The following is a 9,241-nucleotide window of genomic DNA, read 5'->3' as shown; positions in this document are numbered from 1 at the left end:
TGAGCACTGGTGGCCTGTGTTGAGTAGTCTCAACTTTGAACTGAGGCTGCCACTCCCTTAAGTTAGCAAAGCTGTCATCTTTGGCCTCCTCTGAATTCTGTCCCTTGGCCAACAAAGAGGAAGGGAAAGGCAGCTGGACACGTATCCACTTGTTTTCTGTTAAACAAACTCTCTTTCATAACTCAGGCAGCCACTGTTTGGCAAGTCCACAGCTTTGTTCCATGGGTTTTATAGATGTGCAGCTTCCTTGAAGAAATCCTGTTCTCAGCCTCTGCATTTGAGTAAACTGGGAGGATCTCTGGTGAGTTCCTGCTGAGGAAAAAGTTCCTGGCAGGTCAACACCTGATCAAATTCATTTTGTTCTAAAACAGGAGTGAGCAACCTGCTGCCTGGAGTATTTCCCAAGCCTCTTGCCCAGGAAAAGCTTTTTGCTGTGATTTTGTGCTGTGGCCTTAGGCCATGTTTCACAGAACCCTATCATAGTAAGGGTTGGAAATCATCAAGTCCAGCTACCTGATAAAGCCACAGCAGGTTGCTCAAGATCAGATCCAGATGGGTTTTGGATATTTCCAGAGAAGGAGACTCTACAGCCTCTCTGGGCAGCCTGCTCCAATGCTCTGCCACCCTCTCAGCAGAGTTCTTCCTCAGGTTGTGATGCAACCTCCTGGGTTTCAGTCTGTGCCTGCTACCCCTTGTCCTGTCACTGAACACTGAGAAGAGTCTGGCCCCATCCTCTTGACATCTGCCCTTTGGAGCTTGATGAGCATTGAGCAGATCCTCTCTCAGGCTGCTCTTCTCCAGGCTAAACAGTCCCAGGTCTCTCAGCCTTTCCTCCTCACATGCTCCATGTCCCTCAGCATCTTAAAATCAGTCAGGGTTAGAAGGGACCACAACAATCATCTAGTTCCAACCCTCCTGCCATAGGCAGGGACACCACAACGGATCAGGCTGTCCAGAGCCTCGTCCAGCCTGCCCTTAAACACCTTCAGGGATGGAGCTTATAGAATCATAGAACGGTCTAGATTGGAAGGGACCTCAAGGATCATCCAGCTCCAACCCCCTGCCATAGGCAGGGACACCTCCCACTAGAGCAGGTTGCTCAAGGCCTCATCCAACCTGGCCTTAAACACCTCCAGGGAGGAAGCATCCACAACCTCCCTGGACAACCTGTTCCAGTGCCTCACCACCCTCACTGTAAAGAACTTCCTCCTAACATCTAGTCTAAATCTCCCCTCTTCTGGTTCAAACCCATTACTCCTCACCCTGTCATAACAAGACCTTGTCAATAGTCCCTCCCCAGCCTTTCTGAAGGCTCCCTTCAGATACTGCAAGGCCACTCCAAGGTCTCATTAAATCCTTCTATTCTCCAGACTGGAGAGCCCCAACTCTCGTAGCCTGTCCTCCTAACAGAGGTGCTCCATCCCTCTGATTGTCTTCGTGGCCCTCCTCTGGACTGGCTCCAACAGTTCCATGTCCCTCTTGTGTTGAGGGCTGCAGAACTGTACACAGTACTGCAGGTGGGATCTGACAAGCTTCCACCACCTACCTGGACAACCCATTCCAGGCTCTCACCATGCTGAAGAACTTCTTCCTAACATCCAGTCTGAATCTACCCATTTCTAGCTTTGTTCCATTCCTCCTAGTCCTATCTCAGCCTCTGATGGACTCTCTCCATTAGTTCCCTGTCTCTGGAGCTGGGGAGCTCAGAACTGGACCCAGGACTCCAGATGTGGCCTCACCAAGGTTCTTTCAAAGCTCTCTCCTCCCTCTTGATGATACAAGCAGCTTAAAATGAGGTGTTCTAAGCAGATGACACAAAGGGTGGTGGCAATGGGGTGAAATAAAGTTGTTCTGCTCTCTCCAGGTGCTGGAAGGGCAGGGTGAGCAGAAAGGATTCTTTTGATGATGGTGACCTCAGGATGTTTGCTCATGATGGTGATGTTTGTTAACAAACTAAAGGGCAATGAGAAATGCTCTAAAGCTTGCTCATCTGGAGGAAAGGCAGGGGCTGTGTTTGCAAGCAGATTACAGGCAGCGTGAGCAGGCTGCTGCAGATTGGGGTGAGACCATCTGCTGTCAGTGATGGCATTGCTCTAATCGGCCTCTTTCTGCCAAATATTTTTGGGTATTGCATGGAAGCATCACTGAAAAGGAGGACCAGCAGCTGTCTTCTCCCAGCAGCAAACTCCCTTCTGCAAGCAAATTGCTCTCGGCCCCCTTTTTAAAGCAGAGGGTTGTAAGGAAATACTGCTCAGGTGGATGAGTGCACTGGCAGCTGCTGACATGGGGGTTGCAGATCTTCCTTTTCCCTCCAGCACTAATCACAGCTTTGCTAGTGGTGAATTACCTGGCAGAGAGAGGAAATGGATGTGTGGCTGAAGGTGGAAGCTCAGGTTTGTGTGAAACTGCTGTGCCTTGTTTGCTGTGACCAGCTAACCCAGCGACTTCAGACTCCTGCTTGCTGAGCCACACAACTGTCCTGGGAGATCTCTGAGAAGTGGCACAAAGGTTCCTCTCTGGCATCCACTGCTCGGGTCTCCTTCCTGTGAGCTTTTGACAGTTTTTCAGATGTAGCCTGGGGCTTGACCTTGAGGTCTCTGTGCACAGCCTCACAGGATGTCAGGAGTTGGAAGGGACCCAGAGAAATAATCGAGTCCAACCCCCCTGCCAGAGCAGGACCATACAATCTCGATCAGATCAGCCTCTTCCAGTGCTCTGTGACCCTTACAGTAAAGAAGTTCCCTCTTGTGTTGAGGTGGAACCTCCTGTGCTACAGCTTACATCCATTGCTCCATATCCTATCCCAGGCAGCAAGTGAGCAGAGCCTGCCCCGCCCCCTCCTGCCCCCCAGCCCTCAGATATTTATAAACATTGATTAGATCCCCTCTCAGTCTTTTCCAGACTAAACAGACCCAGGTCCCTCAGCCTCTCCTCATCAGGCAGTGCTCCAGTCCCCTCATCATCCTCATAGCCCTCCACTGGACTCTCTCCAGCAGATCCCTGCTCCTCTTAAACTGGGAAGCCCAACACTGAATGTAGCACTCAAGATGAGGTCTCACCAGGGCAGAGTAGAAGTGGAGGAGAACCTTCCTGAACTCTTCTTAATGCACCTCAGGATCCCATTGGCCTTCTTGACCACAAGGGCACATTGCTGTCCCATGGATGTTCTCCACCAGCACCCACAGGTCCCTCTGCACAGGGCTGCTCTCCAGCAGATCACCTCCCAGCCTGTACTGGTGCAGTTTATTCTTCCTCCCCAGGTGCAGGACTCTATTCTTATCCTTGTTGAACCTCATTTGCTTCCTCTTTGACCAGCTCTCAGTCTGTCCAGGCCTTGCTGAATGGCCACACAGCCTCCAGCTGTATCAGCCGAGCCTCCCAGCTTGGCGCCACCCTGGGTTGAAAAGCCCCAGCAGCAATGCTGAGAAGCAAGGTGCAAGCTCCCTGGATTTGGCTCCTCTTCCAGCACTGGTGCTAAGCAGCATCCCTGCTCCTCTGTGCTTTGTACCAGCTCTCAGCAGCTCTGGGTTCACTGGGTGACCTGGGCAGCTTGCTTTCTGTTTGTAGGTCTCAGTTTATCCTTTATAAGGGGCTTTTACAGTTCTGCTAAGTGCTGTGACCTTTGCTGATTGAGCTAACTTCTCCTCAGCTAGAAAACACATCCAACTGCTCATAGTGCTGCAGGGAGGGGAGGGATGTCCTACCTTGGAAGGCTGTTGTGAGGCAAAAATGGGCTGCAGAGGGGTTTAAGAGATCATGGTCAATGGGCTAAGGGCTTGCTACAGGGCTCAGAGCAGCAAGGGTAGCTGAACACGTCCCTAACTTTTGAGCCTCACCCTCCCAAAAACCTAGTTGTGTTTGTTGTGGCTCAGGACAGTCTAACAGCTTGAGAGTCAGATCTCCCCTCAGCTGTCTCTTCCCCAGACTAACAAACCCCAGCTCCCTCAGCTGCTCCCTGTATGATGGCCTCCAAACCCCTTACCAGCCTCCTTGCTCTTCTCTGGACACACTCCAGCACCTCAATGACTTCCCCATACTGCAACAGCCATAACTGAACCCAGCACTCAAGCTGTGGCCTCTCCAGGTCCGAGTACATTGAGTTCTACACCATCAAAAGAGTCTCTAGCATACAGAACCTCTGCACCTCCTTCCCTGCCCATCCCTTCTGAAGAGCTTACAGGCACTCCTTGCAGTACTCGGTCCCAGCACTCAGCCCACCATGTGTCTGTGATGGTAGCTGTGTCACAGCTGTCCTGCTGCACGATGGCCTCCAGCTCCTTCTGGTCATTGCATTGGTATAGATGCACTGGAGCTGGGCTATCCATTGCCCCCTGTCATGGGCACACCACCCCTGGGCTCATCCCCAGTGAGCTTGGTTTTATCCCCTTGCTCCTTTGAACCTAGTCTAAAGCCCTATCGATGCACCTCACCAACTTCACTGTCGAATCCTTCTCCCCTTTTGGGGCAGCTGAGCTCTCTCTGGCCCCAGCATGCTCAGGGCCACATAAGTGTTGCCATGATCAGAGAACCCAAACTTCCACCTGTGGCAGCAGCCCTGAGCCACACTATCATCGGCTGCGTGTGCCTGTTGCTTCCAGTGCAGGCTTGCCTGCCGCTGAAGCGAGCAGCACCTGTGGCCCATCAACCAATCACCCCTGGAGTCCCTGGTAATTGCTTTTGCAACCCACACCTTAAAGTTAGCACAGGTGGCTTGGGTGAGCCTGGAAACGAGGAGGAGCTGCTGCGGAGCAGGAGGAGACGCCTGAAACTCCGCGTTCGCAGCGGCAGGACGAAGTGAAAACCGTGAGTTGGGGAAGGGTCTGCACCCCCGGGGGGCTTGTCTGGGCGGGCTGGGGGCGGTGGGCAGGCGGCTGGGGGCGGTGGGCTGGCGGCTGGGGGCGGTGGGCTGGCGGCTGGGGGCGGTGGGCAGGCGGCTGTGGCCGGTGGGCTGGCGGCTGGGGCCGGTGGGCAGGCGGCTGGGGGCGGTGGGCTGGCGGCTCCCAGGCGGAGCTGCGCTTGGGCTCTCCCGGTGCAGCACCACTAGATGGTGGCAGGAGCTCAGCCTTGATCCCGCTTTGCTGTGCCGGGAATGGGAGCTGTGTGAGGAGCGGGGCAGAGCTGGTGGCCGTGTGGGGCTGGGAGTGGCTGACTGTCCTGGGATCGCCGTCCTGGGGCTCCTCAGCTTGGAACGGAGCAGGCTGAGGGAACCTTCTCGGTGCTGGTCGATAGCTAAAAGGTGGCGGCCATGAGGATGGGGCCGGGCTCGTCTCGGTAGTGCCCAGCGACAGGACAAGGGGCAAATGAGAACGCAGGAGGCTTCACTTGAACTTAAGGGGAAACTTCTTTGGTGTGAGGCTGTTTGAGCCCTGATCGAGCTGCTCAGGGAGGCTGTGGAGCCTCCCTCTGGAGAGCTGAGGGCTGAATCCGTCTCCTGAGGGAGTGTGAGGAGCAGCAGTGCAAAGGTAGGCTGCTTCTCTCCTTCCCCTGAGTAAGCCTCCTTGCCAAGTGCTGTGCACCCTTTAAACCAGGGGGATTCACTTGGGAGGGGATGAAAAATTGTTCGAGCAGCAGCAGTTTTCTAGCCCTTTCCCTTAATAAGTGCCAGGTGGTCTCCTAGTCCAGGTGCTTGTTCAGCTGGTCAGTGACGAGCTCTGGCGTGGTGAGCTGAGCTGTAAGAATGCAAATGGAGGTTCTTCAGCGAGGTTGACTCTGATCATAGCTTCTAATCGAGATTGTGCCCCTCAGCACCTCCTCTTGCACCAGACCCAGCTGAGGTACCAGTGGGGAAAGGGAGAGCTTTGAGATCTTCTGGGGAGAGAGGAGCTCCCAGCCAGTGCTGGGTTTAGAGGTCCTCTGAGTTGCCTGCATTGCTCCTTTCCTTCAGTCCTGCTCTTCACCACGTCTCCTGGCTGCCACCCAGCACAGGAGGAGACCACACCATGCAGAAACACCTCCAACCTGAGCAAACGCCTTTGTCTCTCTGCCCACCTGTATTTTCAGTAAAAAGCACACCCAGCCTTAGCACTCACTTAGCAGCAGGGTTGTAGTATCCCCTGAGTAACTTCTGAGGCCACAGATGCATCTTTTATTCACAAACAAATCTTCTATGTGGCAGAGATCCTGCAGAGCTCCCAGGGCTGCTTTAGGGCTTCTAGATTGGCTGAAAGCTGCTCCTACAAACTGGTGTTGGAGGGAAGTAGCTCCTCAATATATTTGGTGTGGCAGGGACAGCCCAAATACCTCAGCTTGGTTCTGTTCCCACAGGTCCTTCCATGCTCATAGTTGCTTCAGGAGAGTCTGGGGGATTAGTCCATTTTTTTCTGGGCCTTGCTCCTGAGGTAAAAGAGAACAGCAGGAAATGTGTAAGGAATAGACTGGGCTTGTGGTTCTGCCCTGTTGAAGCCCAGCCTGGTGAGATGAAGGCTTTGTTGAGCAAAGGTCAAAGCAATCAGATGAGCCTGTTCCTGCTGTCAATCAGAGGAGGTGGTGTGGAGGATTTGCCTTTCTCCATCGTGACAGGCACAAACCTCATCCTTCAGGTCTGACCCCAGTGATGGGCAACAAGCACAGAGTCTGCTTTAATTCAGAACTAATACCAACAGGAAGACCAGGAGGAGAGAGGTGGTGTCTGCAGGCAGATGGCTTCAACCTCCTGCCAGATATTAGATTCTCTTGACCAGGAGCCAGTTCTTGTGCCTAACTGAGCCCTAAAGGCAATGAGAATTAGGCATCTAATTGTTCTTTGGAGGATCTGAGCCTTCCTCCATCTCCTCTTTTAAACTAAGCCCCAGTGCCCATGTTTCTCACCTATGGTGGATTACAGGATGTTAGGGATTGGAAGGGACCCAATGATGAGAGAAATCTTCTCCTTTCATCACTTTGCTTTGGATCTTGGTGGAATGAAGGTGCTGCATGCATGGCTCCTGCTGGCTGTCAGCAAACCGTGTGAGCCCACTCATAATTACTTATGCCACTACATTGTGCATGAATAAAGTGGTTTGTAGGAGTCCAGGAAGCCTCCATCACAGAATGACAGAGGTTAGAAAGAAGCTCTGGATATCATCTACTCCACCCCTCCTCCCCCCCACCAGAGCAGGTTCACTTAGAGCAGGTTGCCTGCCCTGTGCATACAGCTTAGGTGAGGATGCTCTGCATCACAGGACCACCATGATCTGCTCGGTGTCACCACAGCATTTCTGGGGGGAGGTTACTGTCTCCCCAGCAGTCTATGTGCAGAAGGGACACAAAGCAACACAAAGCAGGGTTTCAGCAGAAAAGGTCTTTCCACCAAGCTGTTGCCCAGGCATGGCTGTACATGCATAGAACAAACAAGGGACTGTGGCAGGGGAGGAAGCTGTCCCAGGCACACAAGGTGGCTGTCATCTTCTCAAAGCCCAGTCACAGCTGGAGGCCAGCATGGGCCCTGGTGTCAATTAGAGCAGCTTGAAAGCTGCTGTGTTTGAGCTGGCTGCCTGCAGGAAGCTGTGCCCCAGTGTCCAGGGCTTGCTGGAGCCCAGCACAGGCAGGAGTTGATGGCTTTTGCTGAGCTGGGGTAGCTGAATGCACTGGGGCAGATAATGGCCCTCTGGAATGGTCACCCTGACAAAGCCAGAGCTTAGAGAAGCATTTCCCTGTTACTAAGAACTGGGATCTGAGCAGATCTCCTGAAAGATGAAGGGCTCAGTGTGGGCATACACTGAATAGTACAGCTGGGGTTGGTGTGCCAGCCTCAGCAGCATCAAGATCTCCTCTTGATTCATTCATGGTCTCACAGCATTGAATAGAGCTAAACTTCTGCTAAAACTGATAGCTGCCCAGTAGTGAGGTCCAGGCCAGGGTGAGATGGCAAGGAGGTGGTGATGTTTCTTGGCTGAAGGAACACACTGTGCAGGGAGGGTGCTCACAGCCTTGTGCTGAGGGTGAAAGGTTTCTTCTGTTACCTGTCATCTGCTGCTGGCACCTCTGCTACAGTCTTGCAAGCCCTAAATCCCTCGAGGCCTTTTGGTGCTATTCTGATGTGGTTGCCATGAGTATCTGAGCCACCAGATTAGAGCTGAGTGGTCTTTAACAAGACATTAGCCATTGGGATGGGAACAAGGCTGGAGAAAGTCTGCTTAAGATCATGAGCTGCTGCATATGAAGAGGGTTTGTGTTTAAGATCACGGGCAACAGAAACTTGAAACATTTCTGGTAGAGTTGAATCCCTCCATGTGTGGCTTACAACCCAGTTTGGCTGGTAGGTGCATGATGTGCATTGAGCTGCTGGTCAGAAACCTCAGGGATTTGAGAGCTGCTGCTTGGTTCATGTGCTGGTGAGAGACTTGGACGTGCCTGTGCCTCTGGATTTCTGTTTGCTGCCATGCTTAGGGCGAGATGGCAGCGTGGTTTGCACTGAGAGCATCTCTCTTTGTCTACAGGCATGGCCTGTAGGAGCTTTTAGCACTGAGGTGGCTCTGCTGTGGTGTGAAGGCAAATTCATCAGGAGCTGCTGTGAGTGGTCTCTGTGTGAGTCCCATGGTGTGAGCTCAGGAGTGCCAAAAGCTTGTGACTGAAGTTCACAGTGTGTCTGCTCTTTTTGGCTAAAAGCTCCCAAGAGCAGCTTGCAGATGTCCATGTCATGGTGTCTTCAGGAGCTGCTCTAGCTGCATGGGGCAGCCCAAGAGACACAGCAGCTGCCCGTCAGAGAGGTCTCTCCACTGGGGTTTGTCTCTTGTGGGGTTTCTTGGCAATGCTGCTGCCTCTTCCTCCCCCCAGCCCCATTTCCCATGACACATGGCTTTGTCCATAAGAGTGCCATTGATTGCAAAACCAGATGGTACCCTGCTGCCAGAGACTGTTGGGAAACGTCCCTCCCTGCTGCCCTTTCCACGGAGAGGGGGTGCTCTGGGCATTGTTCTGCTAAATTCCCCTGGATAGGTCACTCCTAGCCACAATCCTCTGAGGATTGCCCTTGCAGAAAGCCGCCAGTAAGGCTGCAATCTTTGGCATGCCTGTGAGTGAGTTCATTTTTGGAAGTGTGAAACCCTTCATGGTCCATGCATCTCCTCACCCAAGCCTGCCCATGCCAAGTGTTAAGTAGGAGATGTTTTTTTTTCTGGCAAATGACAGTGTCTGGGTTGTTTGCTTTGTTTGTTTGTTCATTTGAACCTGCCAGGAGAAGATGCCAAGGATGTGTTGGAGGAGTTTAATTGAATTCCTTGAGCTTCCAGAGGTGCTGAAACCAGAGGGTGAATCACTAACC

At 52.8% G+C, this 9,241-nt stretch overlaps 1 protein-coding gene across 2 annotated transcripts in view; it reads left to right on the top strand.

Annotated features, from left to right (window-relative positions):
* Nucleotides 1-4,556: 4,556 nt before the first annotated feature.
* The window catches only part of LRRC75A (leucine rich repeat containing 75A), a 106,803-nt gene continuing 102,118 nt past the window's right edge, over nucleotides 4,557-9,241 (top strand). For both annotated transcript variants that reach the window (XM_064165983.1, XM_064165981.1), the window contains exon 1: nucleotides 4,557-4,803. The gene's annotated coding sequence lies outside the window, so the exon portion shown is untranslated. The remainder of the gene's footprint in view (nucleotides 4,804-9,241) is intronic.

The sequence above is a fragment of the Pogoniulus pusillus genome, chromosome 27, assembly GCF_015220805.1.
Source record: "Pogoniulus pusillus isolate bPogPus1 chromosome 27, bPogPus1.pri, whole genome shotgun sequence".
NCBI classification, from domain to species: domain Eukaryota; kingdom Metazoa; phylum Chordata; class Aves; order Piciformes; family Lybiidae; genus Pogoniulus; species Pogoniulus pusillus.
This window is presented reverse-complemented; position numbering and strand designations above follow the sequence as displayed.